A 19,896-nucleotide genomic window follows, 5' to 3' on the forward strand; every position below is an offset into this window, starting at 1 on the left:
ACGACAAGCTCCATCTTCTTACAATTCCAGCAATATTTTGGTCATCCCTTGCCGTAAGGGTTAGTCATATCAAAAATTGTTACAGACAAAAGTTTTAGGTAATCTTTAGAGGACTAACGATCATTTTAAACCGATTCGATACTGTGCCTATTAAGGGAGGTATGATACTTTTTTGTTTTCGAAACCCCATTTTTTCCACCCCCTGGAACAATGGTTGCTGATATCAAAAAAAAACTTTACTTAGGTGAGGTTTAGGCCCTACTCAAAGAATAGTAGGAATTTTAAACGATTTTATATTTTACTTATGTTTTTATGTTTACTTATGCAATATTATGTTTTTTCGAAATGAATTTTTTTTTTTTTGTCTGGTAAAATATGCACAAAAATGAGTAACTTGTGATTTTACCAGAGGCAAATAGAAGCATTAACTTTTTCATTAGTGCCTCATGAGGAAAGAAAATGAATACAATAAAACAAAGTGGGAAATTAAAATTCTTACCTGATGAGCGATTGCAGATACCACAATGCAGATTCAACTGAGTATCTATGTACTTAACTTTTAAATAAATATTTGTTTCATTAGAGTAATTAGTCCTGTATGTATAGTGATTTTTCTTATATATATTTCCATGGAAAAGCGCTCTCTCTCTCTCTTTCTATGACGTATATTTAGCCCTATCAACCGCGATCAACATTATAATAAGTTTCCTAAGTACACACTTTTATTAAATTTTTTTAAGCCTTCATACTAAAAATTATATCATTAAACATAATGCATCTAAAGCAAATAGTAAAATTCCTAGATAATTCATAGAAGTGAAATTAAAAGTTATTTATATAATATTTTCATTATTTCCTTCATTTTAGCTTGACCTAATTGCCCCGAATTTTTTTTCTAGAGAAAGTAGTAATCACAACTAAACTATACTTTATATATTCATACACTTTCTGTATTATTTCATCTGAAACATTCTTTATTTCAAATATATTCGAATCTTAACAATATTATAGACACTTTTTTCGTTTATCTATGTTATGTCCTGCATCACACATCAGTCGACCTGGTTATAGGCGACCTGTAAGAGACAACAAGAATGATTCTCAAAAGACACAATCATTTTAAAAATAAGAAGCATTCCAAATTAGGCTTATTAGACGAATTGAATATATTTTGTTGGTCTATATGCAGGTCTGTTGTTACTAATCTATATTTATTGTTTGTGTCTAATGTACATCTGCATGCCAAGCCAGCCATATTACAAATATTCACTTAAAAAAATATCGCGCCTTCAATCTGCTCATCACAGGAACAGAATGAATAGTAAACAACATTGCTCGCAAAGAAAGCAACTCAAATGCACGAAGTTATATATACACACTAAATATAGATACATTATATATAATATACATACTAATAAGTGGATATATATATATATATATATATATATATATATATATATATATATATAGTTTTTGTCGCTTTTGGATTCTTTTTAATTAACTGTACTTTAATTTTTCACTTGAAGTTATCCCGATAAATTTCAGCGTAGTATCTTTTATTCTTATCCTGTTCCCTTAATCTGTCTTCTCTTGAAATCTAATTTTGTGTTATATTTAATGAAATTTTTCCGTTGGCTCATACATCCGTTCTCATGCATTTTCTGATGATAGGGTATATTTCTCTAACGGCCGGCTTAGCGTATGACTCTAATGCTATCAAGGCTTTACGCAACGGTTACTATCATTCAAGAGGTTGATCTACGGGTTGATGATCGTACACACTTGTACATTCTTTAGTTAAGATTTCAATGACGAGGTTTAAAAAAGTATATAAATATTTTTTGCAGAATTTATAAAAATGACTTTCATATTTTCTAAATTTATTTAATAAAAATTACGATATGAAAAGTTAGTTCAAAATTTCAACCCTTGCAAAAAACATTAAATGAATACAGCCGTACCACAATACGGATAAAATAGGGAAAAGAAGGGAAACGAGAAATAAAGTAGTAAATAAAAGTGTACTCGTTCAACTTTATAAATTACGAGTAGTATGTGATACACTGTGAGTGAAGTTTATCTCATTTAAAAGCTTTTTATATTTACCTACTAAATAACCAAATATACATTCAACCGAAAGGTTGAATTTAATTTAATATGACCATATTTATATAGTATTTGCAGACGGTTAATATAGCACAAATTAAAACTGAATTTTTCCCTATAGTTGTATTAAGCTCAAATGCGTATGTGTTGCGTACAAATATTAATAAACACGAGCAGACCGCTCTCAAAGGCAAATTTAATAATAAACGAATCGCTATTTTACTTGTAAGTTATAAAACCATAAATGAATGAACTGGTTTATAGATAATTAATTAAATTTCACACTGGAAAAAATTGACTATAATAAAATTATATTATGTACGTTGTAGTCTATTTAAGATTAGAAATATTTGAATTTTGAAATAATAGTAAGTCAACCAAGGAACTCTTCCAGTTAAAATTTCAGGAGTTTCAAAATTGTATATATATATATATATATATATTACAGCATTTTAATTTTATTTAAATCTGAGTACTTTTCACAGCAACCATCATGAAATTAACGTCATCCAATTTCTGATTATTAATAATTTAAGGAATAATTTTACACCTCAAATAAAAAATCTAAAAAACAAATCTAAATAAATATGAAAACTTTTTATTTTTTACAATATCATTCAAATCAAGTTTACTTTTATTTTTGGTGAAAGTTGTACACCAAATCTTGTCTCTATGTTTACACTTTTACAGGTAATTTATAAACTTAGATAAAATAGATGGATGCAGTTCTAAAATTTATGAATAATCAATATGAAATTCTCAACAGCATTTTAATTAGTATTAACATAGATGTTGAATAAAAGATCATCTTAATTTTTTACTGTATACTGGATAAAAAGATTTTTCTATTATTATTATCACTTTAACTTCCAATTTGTATGTTTGCTAATAAGTCATTCATCGCAACAATTTGCTTTCGATTTATATTATTCAGGATTTCTTTAAGTAGCTACCGGCAGATTTTAAATAGGCTTTCATTTCAAAAGTTTTGCTAGTGAAGAAAAAATCTCTTTATAGAGTAATTCAGCAGAACAGAGAAATAATTTTAGAACTGAATCTAGAATTTGAAATACAGGAAAAGTTAATAAAAACATTTCTCCAAAAATATTTTTCTATCGAATTACGACTAGCAAGATATTGCGCCCCGGATTTCAGTTCCTCCTGTGAAATGAAGTAATACTGAAATTATTAAGGCTTATACTAGAGGTAAATATCATGGGTTTTTATGTTTTTGAACTTGAAAAACTGAATAAAACAGGTCCCATAATTATACTTCCCGTAGTTTTTATGATATCTAACATAAAACAGAAAGGTTTGGTAATGAAAAACACGTTGTTTTGAGTTTGTAGTACAGTAACTTTGTTAAATGAGTAAAATAAAACATAAAATTAATTATCAAAACTTGTAGAGAATTTAATTCTAAGAAAACTAATGTAAAAAAGTCTACGAAAAACATAAAAACAACTTATCTTTTCTTGTTAAGAACAAAACGTAACAGAAAATGTTATGAATTTGTAAAAACAAATGCTGTTTTTAATTTCCTATGTTGGAAAATAATTCCAAATTGTAAAGTATTTTGTAGAAATTTAAATAACTTTCATAAGAATCAACTTCACTTCCCAGCGCTCATATTTCATCTGAACGTCAACCGGTACATGTAGAAGAAAGGGGGAGCATTCTTTATGTGGTGCAGCTTCGTCCTACAACGAGCACGTGAAGAATTTCTAGCCGACTCAACATTCCACAAAGTACAGTATAAGGACATTATATGTCCACAGACTGCGACCTTAACATGTTCAGAGAGTTCAATACCTTCAGCTTGGTGACCGTGCCAAACAACTGCAGCTTTTCAGTGGGTTAAAAATAATAACCACTTAAATCCGTTCATACTATTTTTTAAGCAAGCTACTATTCAACAGACACAGTCCCTTTTGATTGTTAGCTCTTTCCTAGGCTTCAAAATTCCGCTTAAAAGAAATAGATATGAAGACAGATAAGAGATCAAAATAAACGCCAAAAGAGGACTCACAATGCTCACTAAAACGAAACAAGAAATTCTTCCCGCAATGAAAACACCAATGAGATAAATGTATTACATCAGATGGTGTCTACGTTGGAGGGGACAAGACAGTGAACAAAATAGTTTATATATTTTTGTTTTTATAAGTGAATATCGGATATTTTTTGATCATATCTCGTGTGTGTGTATATACATATGTAAGTAAATAAAGTAATGGGTCAAAAGAGTTGTTTCAGCTTTTCTGTGTTTTAAAACATATCCCTTAATAAAGTCCACGTATCTTAACATGATCGAATGAGTTTACGGATGTTTTCGGACCCTATATTTCTACCAGCAAATAAATCATTATAAACTATAGTTTGATGTAGAGAAACCAATAAAACATAACTCTGCGACTTCATTTAGTTCAAATTCATTACCGATATGATTCAAGTAGAGTTTAGAAGAGAACTAAATTGTTTTATCTTCAATTTCTCTTACTTTTTAAGAGATAACCCATATTTTTATCTAGTAGCTGATACAAAGTAAAAGATTTAATGTTTTTTTTATTTAATCACTTTATAAATGTATTCATTTATAAATGTATTTTAAATGTGATTTATTTTAAATGTAATTTTTATTTAAATGTGTTTATAAATGTATTCACTTAAATCATAAATCATTATGTATTCACTTGAATCATTTGAATTCATTTATTTAATCATTATTTTTTTGTAATTTATTGAATAAATGATAAAATGGAGGAATACTCGAACTTTCTGACCTTAGGCCGAGATTCTAAGGTAATTCTTTATATTGAAATAATGATTTAATAGAATCGACTATAAATCGTCGTCTCGCAGAAGTAGTGACACTGTCGGGGAAATTGATTCTTTCAAGAAATTTTTAGTCTTATTTTTTCTGGATAACAGAAGTCATTAAAGAACACCTGAAGGTTTTGACAAGCCTCGTTCTATTGCAAGATATTATATTGATTATCAAACTGATGAAGTTTTATATCTGTTGGTTGTAAGTACATCTTCCGTCGATTCTGATTTATACTTCGTTTCGAACTCTGAATCTGGCCATCCTTGGAATGTTTGTAACATTAGCAGTATTACATATTATATTCCCACGCATAAGTCCTGGAATTTACTGAATTTGGAGTTACTGGAATTAAACAACTAACAAAAAAAAAACATGAATGAATAGAAAAAATAGTAATAAATTTACTCGTAAAAATAAATGGTGTTATATGATAAAATTACATTAGATGCTACTTGTTGTACCGTAATAATTTATGGTTTTATCATTTACGTAAACAAGGCTCTTGTGGTACACTAAAAGAAGGTCATTTGTTTTATACAAATTTATCAAATTTGCTAAAAGCAGTCTTCTGAATTCTGTAAATCTTAAGGAAAAATATTTTAATGAATTTAAATGAACAAAGCTTTTCAATAATCTCACTATATTACTAACAGATTGTGTTTGTTTATTGTTACTTTTTTTCACTAATACATTTCGTAATAGGATGTGGAGATATAAAACAGAATGTTTGAAGTGCTACCAGAGATGGAAGCCAACAGAAAAAGTCCTTGTACGTTTGTATGTTGTATCTTTTCTTTTACTGAGTTTTGACTTTTATTCTGCCTTCATGATGCTATCATAGATATTAAATGGTCTGTTAATAATAATAATAATAATAATAATAATAGCCTGTGGTATACTTAATAGCTTTCGACGTAAAGCATTTTCATCAATTTGATATATTGTTGTTAATCCACAATAAGTGGTTCTTAGCTTTCGTTCCCTTTGATGTTTATGTATTATACAGAATGATTCAGAAACAAAGAGAAATAATTTGAGAACGTTTTGTTACTGAGGTACGGTTAGCAAAATATTTCGCCCGAATTTCAGATCTCCTGGTTAAATGTGACCATACTAAAATTTTTAAGGCGTTATACAAGGAGTAAACTTGATAATTTCTTATGTTTGTTGACTAAGAAAATCAAATAAAACAGATCCCATAAGTGTATTATCAGCAGTTTTCATGATATGCAAATATAACAGAAAATTTCCTGAAAAGAAAACACATTACTTTAGGTTGAAAATACAATAACTTTGTTGAATAACTAATAAATGCGTAAATTTTATATCAGAATTTGTAGAAAATCTTTTTTTGGGAAAAATAATGTAATAAAGACTATGAAAAAAAATCAACTTTCATTATTAAAAATAACACAATTAAACTTATCAGAAAATGTTTTAAATTCATAAAATGTTTTTAGTACAATAAATTTAGACCTTTGAAAAATTAAAATACTTTTAAGTTACTGTCAAAAAATTCTTACAGTGGTTTATACTGTACTAATATTACATATAATCCCGAATTTTGTCTATTTATTTGTTTGTTTGCAACAGCATCACGCAAGAACCAACTCACTGATCCCTTTCAAATTTGCAGGATACATTTGTGTAACACCAGGAAAGATTTTAAACTATAGACCGAGGCCCAAGCCCCCTTGAGGGAGATGTTGCGAATTAAAAATACTTATTAAAGAAAAAGAAATTATTCCTTTTACTTCATTAATATGTTTCTCTCACCATGGCAACATAAATAGTTTATGAATTTTTCCTCGTCAAATGTCTTACCTTTGTTACCAAACTGTCTTTTATAATTTTGTTTCTTTTTTAGGTTTTTATTAAGCCTGAATACTTTAATTATTATTTTTCATTTTTACTCTCAGAATCGCGAAAACGAACAAGCAAGGGTCCAGGGAGTGGAGCCCTCAAGCCAGACAGGAATGGCTACTGAAGCGAGCTCTGAGGCTCTTGTCTCGGCCTCATGATCCAGGAGACTCCGGGGAACTCCTGGCTCAGAGCCGAGGTACGCCTTGGCCAACCTGAACCCCGATGTTCAGGTTTATCCGTCTAACTTAACAAAACTGCAGTTTTGTGATATGCTCACCAAGCTGGATGTATTAAAGTTCCTGAACATATTAAGAAAGCAGGGAAACAGTTTCTAAGCCTGTACTGCTCATACTGTACTTTGTTGAATGTGGAGTCGGGTAGAAATTTTTTGCTCATTGTAGGACTAACCTGTACCAAGAACGTTGTCCCTCAACGTATATATAATTCTCAAGAAGATTATTAAAATTTCCACAAAATACTTTACGGTTTGGAACTGCTTATCCAGCATAGCATTATTTTTACATATTCCTTTCAGATTTTGTTAAGTTTTGCTCTTGACAGTAAAAGTTGATTTTGTTTTTTTTTTATTTTGATATACTTTATTACATAAATTCTTTTAGAATAAAAATTTCTATAAGATTAGATGATAAATTAATAAAGTATAAACCATAGTATTTTTATTTTTTGATTTTAATTTTTCAAATGACTAAATTTATTGCACTGAAAACAGCTGTTATTAATTTTTACGAATTCATAACATTTTTCTGTTAAGTTTTGTTCTGTTTTATTTTTAATAATAAAAGTTGATTTTCTTTTTGTTCTTTATAGGCTTTATTAAATTAATTTTATCAAGATTAGATTCTCTACAATTTTTTATAAATAAAATTTACGCATTTATTAAATTTGAAAAATCGGTACTCCACACCTAAAAAAACGTGTTTTTGTCATCGAATTTTTCTGTTTTACGTTGAATATTAAAACACTACGGCAGGAACTGAAATCTGGATGAAACGTTTTGCAAGCCGTAACCCGATAACAAAGCGTTTTTGGACATATGTTTGTATGATTCTTTCCCTTATTTCACGTTCTAGAATCAGTTTATAATTTCCCTTTTCTTCTGAATCACCTGTATAATAAGTTATATTTACATAGTATGAAATAGGAAAATATTTATGATAAAAATATATTTATTTGTGCACATTTTAGCCTGTGCTTAATAATTTAACGTATAAATTAATACGTGTAATTTTTATTGTACATAAGGGAATTTCGATTCGGACAAATTTTAAGAAATGAAAGTTGTTATTCCAAAGCATTAAAATGGTGGAAATAACTAATTTTTATGTAGTAGTACTCTGAATTTAAATTTATCCGATATTAAAAGAATATGAGTTTTTTGTTAATTATTTACGTATATTTTAATAATAATTATCAATAAGTGTATTAATATCAAAACTGCCATTTTACAAGTTTAGTAAGATGTTGCTAGTTACTGCGTGTGTAAATAATTATCCGCTATAAAAATTTTACGAACGGTGATCGAGATTAGTTGTAGAATTTGTGTAAAAACGTTGTCTAGTTTTTAAATTCAAACTTTGAGCCTCAGTTTTCCTACATTTAAACTGAGTAATATGCTAGATTCTGTTACTATCAGTCAACATATATCAGTCGTTCGTGGCGGGCTTCTCAAGGGCACCATTTAATGACAGCTGATTGTGACATCTATTGTTGTAGTTACATTTTAAGATTTTTTTAAAGCTTCCACATTACTTTAATTATAAATAGAATAGATAATCCGACTTTAGACAGTTTATATGAACACTGTATTATGAGTCCAAGCTGGATATTGATTGAATGGATTTAAAAGACTGATAAATTTGTTTTATAAAAGGAATTAAATTAAATAATAGTAAGGGACAGAAATAAACAATAAACTGGGATAAAAGGGAAATAAATAACTTATCATTTGAACTTAATCTTTTTTTGTCACAGTAATTTTGAATAGTTGTAATTTTTACGTTTCTCATTCAGATTGTTTTTTTAACTTTTTATTTTTCTTTAAATAGTACTATACAAAAGGATTTCTTTTTAAATAAGAAATTTCTAAGAAAAAACTATTTACTGCAGGAATTATATAAACACAGTACGTAGTAGGTATTAGGTCTTTTTATATTGCAATCAGGTATGTATATTGTATACTGTATTTTTCTAATTCATATCTCAGGAGCAAATAGGTTTGTTAAATTTTAGCTCCCAGACAGATATAGAAAAAATGGCAAAGAGTAAGGTAGGGAATATGGATACTGGCAAACTTAAGTTAGTTTTAAAGCATCTTATAGATAAAACGTATAACTTGTATATGGAGGATTTTCACGTACTAACAACAAAAGCTGACATTTCACTTTATCACCTATCAACCTACATACAACTAAATTTGTTGAAATAATATTTTTTTTTTTTTTTTTAAATATATCTTTATACTTAAGTAATGCAGAAATCGTTTGATAAATGACAGCCTACTCGGATATATTTATCTGTGTTTTAAGTTTCTTTTTCATTAAAATAGTCATTCCATAATCAGAGAAGATGGGTTTGTTACTAAAAATAAAAAATTGTATGTAATAAATTATTTTTCTTAATCTGTTGTTGAGTTAAGCCTGTAGAAGTTTAAGTCGGTTATAAAAAAAAGGCTCTTTCCTTCCACACCCCAGCTGAAAGTAAGGGAAGTTTTTTTCTTTAGTTGTTTTTCTTTCTATACCTTTCTTTTCAGATGTACATATTTAAACACAGCTGCCAGGAACTGTTGCCTTTAATTAATTCTTATTGAAATCTAACATACGATAACTTATTAATTTTCCTTATATTATACAAAATACTCATAAAAAGAATAATAAAATTATCAGTACAGATTTATGTGCATCAGTTGTAATAATTACGATTTATTTTATTCTTAAATAAATTTCAAAACATTAATGTATATTTTACCGTAGGGCATAAAACAAAAAGCTTTCAATTAATTTGCAGAAAATATTCTGCAGATCCTATTTTAGATCTGTCGTAACTAAGCCCAGTCGACTAATTATAATTAATATTTTCAAAAAAATCCCCAAAAGAAAACGAAATGAAACTGTAAATAATTAATTTCTTCTTTTTTTAATAATAATATTAATTCAGAAATGAATTAGGTGTAAATAATCTTTTTTCATACAAAGTAAAACTTAGTAAAATATAAAATGTGTAATATATTAAATGTCTTTCGTTAAAAAAAAAATCCGAGGATTAGCTTTATAACATCATAATAACGATAAACATCAAAATAAAACAGACCAAAATCAATTAATACCGTAAAGGCGTATACACATAAACAAGAATATAATGTTCGTAGTAAAACTGAATTTTAATCATTAAATAAATCTTCCATACATTGGCACACATTTGCTTGCATATTATAGTAAATAAAGTCTAAGCGTTTCTGTCTGTCTTATTTCATTCATAGACGTCGGGACTCAGGTCGTTACGTCGAATTCAGTTAACGCTTTAAAAGGAAATGATGGTTTTAACTACTTTATCGTTTCTGATCGGATTGAAAATTAACTTCTGTAACTTACGATAACTTCTAGCTGCCTGTAACTGTAATTTATCACACGTAATGCAGAAAATCATCGAATTCGTCTAATCAATGATTTTCTTTATACATTCGTATTTAAATAAAGATCACTCTTTTAAATCAATATAACGAAACCTTCATTAACAGCATTTAAGTGTATTAGTGTCAACTTGAAATAAATTATACCTGCCTTCAATTACACCCGGAGACATACCTAGAATTTTTTTTTTCTAAAGCAGAGCTGTGATTATAGCAGGACTAATTATTATTTTAAATTGCATACAATTAACGACTGTTGTCAACAACTATCAATGATTATTTAACTAGAATATTACGAATGAATACATTACAGTAACCGGTAAATAATACTATTTACGAGCACTGTTTGTGAATATTTACCGTCGACATAGTAATAGTTTCAAAATATTTCCGTATGAAAATATATCGATTATATTCAGATTAAAATATATCAGATGATAGCGAAAGAAGTTTATGAAAAAAAAATCAATAATTTCCATTGTTATAATATTATGTAACATTTAAAATAATATTTAATCGGTACGAAATAATATCGTTCATTTTTTAAAAATTCAGTTATCAAATGCTCATGTCGATCTATCTAATACATTTTTGTTACTATGATGTTCTCTCGCATAAAAACAACAAATATCACAGTTCTACCTTAGGTAATAATCTTTAACCAATATTTTATATTTTTAATTCTCCCTATGTTTTACTTTTATTTGTAAAAATATTTATAACGTAATTTTTCCTACATATAAAAGTCATTTTTCAGTGGAAAAATTAATATTTTTTTTCTACCTTTAAATAAAAATAATATTTCTCAAAATTCTTCTCCAATGATGAAAATTAGTACTAATACTACTACTGCTAGTACTCGCGCGCACATTCACACACGCGCGCACGAATTACCGCACGCATACACGCCCATACAGCAGTTACCCATCGTCAGTTGTGATATGTAAACGTTTGTTTCGATGCTACCGAAAAATTCTGTATAGGATTAGTTAAAAACTATTTGTCCCTATAGTTGTCTTATCTAAAAGTCATCTTAGAAATGGAGTATTGTACAAGTAACCAATTGGGGAAACGGTAAAATGTCCTTCTTTGGTTAATTAAGATTAATTCAAGAGTTAACGTGGTCATGAATTCATTAGTAAACAAAATTTCTATTTTATTTTCTTATTATTCCTTCGTGTGGATTGCGTTCTTGAAGTACAATATTTATGACTGTTATTTTTTTCTAATTGTCTACATTTACATGAAATACACTAGTAATATATTATATTTACTAAAATTAATGCTGAAGTAGCTTTCACAATGTTCCTATAATGAAAAGTATCTGTATCTTATCTCATCCTTATTCCTAACATATATATATATAATTTATACATTTTTATTTATTCATTCCTTAGGAACTTGGAAAAGTACTTATTAAAGAATCAAAGTGAGTTATTGACTTGCTTAAACCATCATTACTTTTTATTACTGCAATAGAAAGAATAGAATAAAAAATTTATTCAGTGAAATAACAGAAAAAGTTAATAAGTCATAAAAATTCTCAATTTATCAATATTTCAATAAAGCAATTTTAAATGGATCTGAAATGGTTTTATTTATATTTATTTGATCCTGAAACGTGTTTTAACCCAACTAATGAAAGTCAGCTCTGCTTGAACTGATCATAATTCATGAAATCACTAATCAGCACATCCTTTTGTAATAATTTTTTTAAGTATAGCATTATTTTCACTTCTACTAAAAATAAAGTAACTACCATTTTGCATTCAAAAAAAAGTTATGTCCATTTACTTAATCACAGTTACTGCAGATCGGTAAAGATGTTACAGCCGCTATCCTACGAGCGGTTTGATGGAAGAAAAATTTAATTTGAATTAATCAATAGCATTAATTTATTCTAGGAAAATTGTATTAGTATATAATAAATTACTATTAATATGGATTTTGATTATGAACATCGATTTGTTGTAATTCTTACAAAAGAAATTTTTCGACAAGTACAAGTATTTCTTGGATTTATAGAACGATTCATTTACCAAACGTATTCTTTTATTTAGCTTTCCTTTTTACTAAAAAAAAAGCTGGCAAAGTATTGCATAACTTTCTCGGCTATTAAAAATAAAAATCAAAAGAGTTGAACTAAATATAAATAAAAAGAGAGTTATATTTTATGGCCGTGGGGAATAAATTTTAAGAAAACTTTATTTAAAAATTTTCAGATATAGGTTAAGCTTAACAAATTTGCTTAAGTTTGTTTCTCTCTAAGTCTAATACACCCTTTAATAAATGCTAAAATAAGAAAAAAATTCAGAAAACTTTTCTGGATTTCAAGTCCGGGGTTTATAATTTAAAAATATTTTTGAGATTTCTTGATACTCTATACAGAGTGTTTCTAAAATGGTTGGCCGGCTATACTTTTTGGATTCTACTTGTAAAACTAAACAAAAAAAAAATCGTTAGGATAAATGTTAATTTCTCCGTTCTCCCTCTGTCCGCCATTTTGCTGTTTTTATATAAAAATTTATATCTCAAGTTCGGATAGAGGAATCACATTAATATTTCCTAAGCGTCTTGCTAATAAAGTTTTAAAATTAGCAAAAAAATCAGGACTTAAATATCTTTGCAAATTAAAAAATGGCGGCATGTTTATCTTTTAATCCGTTATATCTCCAAAAATATTATTTTTATCAAAATATATGTTATTTACTAAAATATTTAGCCTTTTATTTAGAACAAAATGGCATTTTATTTTTTTTTAAATCGGTTAAATAGTCGAGTTACGTGAGAAAATTGACGTTGTAAATTTGTGTCATAATTATTAGGTCTATTATTGTGAGAAAATTATTACTTAATTAGGTACTATTTTACAATACTTAATTAACAATAAATAAAAACAATATTTCATCGAATTAAACGTAAAGTGGAGGACATGAAAACAGACACATAATTACATCATCAATTTTCTGCCATAACTAGACTATTTGTTAACCGATTTTCAAAAATATAATGTCATTTTGTTTAAATTAAGAGGCTTTCTATTTTAGTAAAACATAAATTTTGATAAAACTAATATTTACGGAGATATAACGAATTGAAATATAAACATGACCGCCATTTTGTAAATTGCAAAGGTATTTCTGATTTTTTTGCTAATTTTAAAACTTTATTACCAAGAGGCTTACCAAATATTAATCTGATTCGTCAATCTGAACTTGAGACATAAATTTTTATATAAAACTAACAAAATGGTGGTCACGGGTAGAACGAAGGAGAAATTGCCATTTATCATAAAAATATATTTTGTATAGTTTTACAAGTAGAATCCAAAAAAGTATAGCCAGCCAACCATTTTAGAAACATTCTGTATATGATCAAAAATCTTTTAAAAATATTTTAACTGAAAGGAGTTAGAGCAAATTAACAAAAAAACATATTATTTTAATTTTGAAAGGTGATTGATTCGTTGATTTTTCAATAAAGAATTTGGATTATTTATAAGTATATTGTAGGTAACAAATTTGCATTAATAATGTTTTGTCTAAAATGCTTCTGAAGAAAACTGATTTGTTCGCGATATTCCCCACCGCCTTAATGAATTTTGAAAAAGTTAATGTAATCAATGCTCCATATATAGAAATATTTGAGCCAAATTTTAAAAAAGTCGGTTGGGTAGATCCTGAGATATAAGACCAAAAGCAGTGCAACAAACATATTACTCTTTTTGAAACATGTATAACTCAATTTTTTTAATAAATAACATAGGACGCTAATTAAAATATTTTATAAACCAATTTTAAAAAGTACACATTTTATTCTTCATTCTCTTAAAACCTCTGTTGATATTTCAAAGAAATTAACTCTGTTTTACTCCTTTTCTTCTAATTAAATCTACCGTTAAACAAACAAAATAAAAATAAAATGTGAGAGTAGTCAATAATTTAAAAAATATTTTCTTAACAACAACGTTTCTATACAAAGAACAATATTTTCCTATACAAAGTTATATAGGGACCTTTAGTTATTCTTAATTATAAACTTAACAAATTGGTGGTAATTTAGAGACTAATAATAATTAAAATTTCTCAAAATTCTTCTCCTGTTATGAGAAATTACTACTACTACACGCACACATATGCATATATATATATTTATGTATCAAACATATCATCATTTATATCTAAATAAATGTGTGCAAATGTTTATAAGTTGTAGAAGTAAATTATTGAAGTTAGCGAGACGCTTTGCATTGTATTTTGCAGTTCTAAGTAATAAATTATGGATGGCTACCTTAAAAAAAAAAAAAGATTTTATTTTAAATAATCATATTATAATCTATATATATATATATATATATATATATATATATATGTACATATAAATTTATTCTATTATTCATGACTGTAACGGAAACCAATTCTTAAGATTATAATAGATTAAAACAGGTATTTCCAGGAAACGCTGGTTTATTAATCATCCAATACACTGTTTTTATGGAGCAACATTTATTTTACTGAGTAAAATGCAAAATTAGGGAAGAAAATATGATGTGATAAAATTTATTAAGTAATAAAAAAAATTAATGGTTAAATTCCGGTCATTGTATCAATAATACTTTCGTAATAATGACTAAACGGTTCGAAATCTATCAAATAAATCTTCTAATAATCTTTGATTATAGAAATGGCTTCCTCATTGCATAATGGTTGATCTTCCCGCCTATTTCACCATAACATATGTGGAAATTAATTTGTGTAACGTACGCTCAATAACTGGAACTTCTCAGGAAGCTGAAATCTAGGTATGACGTGTTTAGAAAATTATGCAGTTAATAATTTGTAGAGAGTGCAGGATATTGTTAAGAATTTGATATTGGTAGATCAACTGGACTTTGGAAATGGTTGATTTCGATGGAATATTTATTTTGCGGTAAGATAATTAATAATTTAATGTGTTTATACTACTGTCCTTCATGGTATTCATTATATGTTACGTGATGCGTTTAATATTATGACCTAAAATGTAGCATCTTGTATAAGATCGGTTATCGTCAACACTTTACGTCGGTTACAGTTTACAAACTTTCGTCTGTTGCGGTAAATAACAGTTGAATTTATATGATTTTGAAGATCCAAGGAGTATAAGAGCTATGTTTCCTATTTCAAGTACTTTATAGAGACAGAATTCTAAAAAAATTAAGACAAAGTGAGTGATAGTGAGAGAATTTTGTCCGTGATAGGCTCTGATTTCATTATACTTTACTGTGTATATGTACTATAGAAAGTATTCAGTAGGATTCAACAGGTCGTTTAAAGCAAAAAACGATTTTGACGTGAAGAAAACTGAAGTTGAACAGCACTGCTATCATGCCAACACTGTTGGTATGTTTGAGATCTGAGTCATGGAAGTACTATAATCGGGCGATTGAAACGGAAAAGATTTGGTTTCTGGAGTTGGTTGTAAATTTTATTCTTCTTAATTATTTCTGAAGACAACATGGTTGCGTTTAATAAACGGTAATTACCACGATCAACATAATAAGAGCCTTTAGTGAAGAATAAAATGTTTACAAATAAAACAGGAAGGAAAACTCCAAATCTAAGATAAAACAAACCATTCCGAAGTAGAAATAATGTAAGGTTCTGAAAGAGATATTTACCTCGGCAAGTGTTTGTATGTATTTTTGAGCTGTAGAATAAATATCTTTGCGTATGGAAAGCATTCAGTATGATTCAATAAACGGTTTCCAATACTTTCACTGCCACATGTAAGATAAAAATCGATACCCACGTGCCGATCGGGGTTTTTTTATTTACCATGAAATTCTGTTCATATCAATTGTTATAATATTTTAATAAAATTTTGTGTAATTACGAAAGATTTCGAACTGTTATCGACGGTGGATTGAAAATTCGTTTTTGTGTGATGGGTTTTGACATCTATTCAGAAGTGCTTAGAGTCGCTTGATAACCAAGTGTACTATATACACAGAGAGAACCACCATCTTCATGATGATACAGGAAACAAAAATTTCAGATTCTAATTGCTCGTAGGTGTCATGTACTTGGTAAATTTTCTTCCTCAGCCGTAAATGATATAGTTTAATTTATTTGCTAAATAGATACAAATACTTTGTATTCCTATCGAATTTTCCAAAAAAATTAGAATTTTTTCATATTATAAAACATCTTCCCGTCCGTATAATGGGTGATTGTAGAATTATAAACTTATAAAATTATAAAACTTATGAAAATGGACTGTTTTTACCGGTCTTGTGTTTCAGTAGGAATAAAAAAGACAACCTAATTTAAAAAAATACATCGAAAATAAATATATTACAAAAGCAAATATATTTGAAAAATTATATTTGTCAAACAACAAAAAAAAATTAACAGATCAACTAAAATATGGTATGACTGAAATTATTTATGAAAATACGAAACCAAGTACAATCTACGTAAGAGTAGATTAAAAGGGTCTACCTCTCCAGTTTTCAAAAGCATTAAATTAGTCTCAATTGATGAAGGGGATTCTAATCGCTATGAGTACAGTGTCGACTAAGGTTCAGCGGCGACAGGTAAGGTGTTAAAGCGTCTGCTGTTAATCCTTATAATATATAGATATGTATTGTAACACATATAAGCCGCATATTACAAAATAGTTACGTATATCCGGAATTAGGTGCTAAGGACTTGAATAATTATTTTCAATTTTAATAATTTCAGAAAATATAGAAATACTCTTATCAACGTACCGTTAAGTTGCAAAACAATTGGATCATTATAAACAGATTTTTTAAAAGATCATTATAAATAAGCATTTATCTGAAAATTATTGGCAAACCTAAGAACGCTGTACTAAAATCGTTATTATATCTGTTTAAAAAACATTTTTACGAAGGGTAAAATAATTATGAAGGTAATAATAATATTTCAATTGCATTATACTTTTCAGCAATAAATGAATGTAAGCTTTTAAAAACCATGTACAATTAGAACATTAATTAAACACGTTTAATATTATTGTTATCTTCATTAAAATGTTTAACGATTTCGAATTTGTCTATTGCATTGTTATTCAAAAGCAAATGTACGTAAAAGACAGGGTAACATTTTTTTACCGTTTGGCTAATGTAATTACAAAACGAGTTTGAAATAAAAAAGATATCTAGAAAAGAAATTAAAAAAATCCGTTTCGGCTTGCCGGAAGGCGGAGGTAGATTTCACCGGTGCTAAGTAGAAGATAAAAAATATTTCCACCTTAAAGTTAAGATAAACTTCAAATTTACTCAATACGACAATGGTTGCATGTGAAAAAGTTTCACATATTTAGCATACGACAAGCCCCATCTTCTTACAATTCCAGCAATATTTTTGTCATTCCTTGCCGTAAGGATTAGTCATATCAAAAATTGTTTCAAAGTTTTTAGGTAATCTTTAGGGGACTAACTATCCCTTTAAGCCAATTCGATACTGTGCCTATTAAGGGAGGTATGATTCCTTTTTCTCTTCGAAACCCCATTTTCTCCACCTCCTGGGCCCATGGTTGGTGATACCAAAAAACTTTACATAGGTAAGGTTTAGGCCCTATTCAATGAATATTAGGAACTTTAAACGATACGATATTTTACTTAATAAGAAAGTTATAGTAATATTTTGTTTTTTCGAAAAAAAACCTCCCATTTCCACCCCCATAGTTCGATTTTGACGGTGAACGAACTAGATTGAGATTTTGGGACGATTTAGTATTAAGGAACAATTTAAAAGTGATTGTTGTTATATTACGGCAGTTACTATGTCCACAAGAAAGTGAAATATATATATATATATAAACGTTTGAGCTGACGGTGGTTTTGGGTTCTGCGGGGTGTGAAACGCGAATATATCTCAAAATTTTGCGGAAATCGAATCATGGTAACCATTACAATAGGTAGCTTTCTTACGAAATCTACCTAAAAATAATGTTCTGTTAAAATTTACTAAATGCAGTGTAACGTACGATATTTAAATAATTTTGAAGCAGTACTGCTAGGCTTAGAAGTGGGCGGAATTAAGTAAAAATGGAATAAAATGTATCGAGTGAAGGTAATAAAGTATATTAATTTGGTTATTGTGTTTGGGAAAATTAGGAGTTTTTTTATATGAAAGGACATAGGATAAAGAATCTATACATGAAAAAAAAAAATTGTGTACATTTTTATAATGGAGTGATACTTTTTACCGTTTACTAAGATTTATAAATAACATAACAAAAACATTAAACAGCAAAAAAAGAAATATTAGAAAAATCTGTATGTAGTTATTTATGTTATATGTATTTATTCTTATTATTATTAATTTTTTTAAAGTACCCCTTCGCTATTAACATTTAATTTTAGCATATTTTCATCACTACATAGTATGATTATATTTCTTTTAAGTAACTTATCAGCTTTTATAGTGAATCAAAAGCATAGAAAATTTGTCTTCCGCTCTGTTCCGACAGTTTAAATACTGTATCGGTTAAAATTTTATGTTGGGTTTTTCAAACTTATAATTTTATGAATTATGAAACTATAATGATAGAGGAATTTATATTTAAAAAAAAAAAATTAAATGCTAGAATTTTAATACGTGTACGTATGTATTTCATACGTCGGTGATCAAAATGTTTTCAAACAATAATTCAAGTATTGAGCTAACGTTTCAATAATTTTTGAAATGTAGTTTACAATTAGATTTTGACATTGTTAGCGATTTATTCTTAAATATTATTTCATTTATGCTTTCCTATTCTGAAAAATAATAGAAAGTAATTTCACTGGTTAACGGATTGCATCTGGTTTAGTTTATAAAGCGAATACTGTTTTGAATAAAATATCCCTTATATATATATTCATCATTCCTTACACGAATATAAATTAATTATACATAAATTAATATTTTTTTGTAAGAAAGTAATTTTTAACACTAAAATAATCTGTAATACAACGACTATGCGATAAAACTTTAATGATCAAGACGGTAATAATCGTTTTTAAAAAGTGATATTAATCTAATGATTAAAAATTAAAACCACCGAAACGGGAAAATAAATCATTTCCTCCATTCAGAACGAAATAAAATTTTTCCAGCGATCGGAAATACATCGAGTTGACCTCATCCGGAGGAAATGAGTTACAGATACAGGAAGGATGTAGCGTCACGATAGAGTAGGCATGGAGAAGAGTATCGGAGTGTCGGGGAAGAATGTAGTGATATTGAGTTGGATGCTTGCCAACCATTACTAAGGGGAGTTAGAATTATTTGTAGGTGGAGAGGTGTAGGGAAGATTTCTAGTTAGTTGGGGGGGAAGACCGGTTAAGAAAAAAGTGAAAGGGGAAAAAGTTAAGCTTTTTAACTTGGCAAATTCAAAACGCATTTGGAATCATTTTATAAGAATTATTTATTTGCATTACTTATAGAAAGGATAATTT

The 19,896-nt window shown here is 28.0% G+C and overlaps 1 long non-coding RNA gene across 2 annotated transcripts in view; it reads right to left on the reverse strand.

Annotated features, from left to right (window-relative positions):
* Positions 1-19,896, reverse strand: part of LOC142318381 (uncharacterized) — a 309,019-nt gene that overhangs the window by 71,911 nt on the left and 217,212 nt on the right. The window lies entirely within an intron of this gene.

This window comes from Lycorma delicatula, chromosome 1 (assembly GCF_047948215.1).
Source record: "Lycorma delicatula isolate Av1 chromosome 1, ASM4794821v1, whole genome shotgun sequence".
In the NCBI taxonomy this organism is placed as follows: Eukaryota; Metazoa; Arthropoda; class Insecta; order Hemiptera; family Fulgoridae; genus Lycorma; species Lycorma delicatula.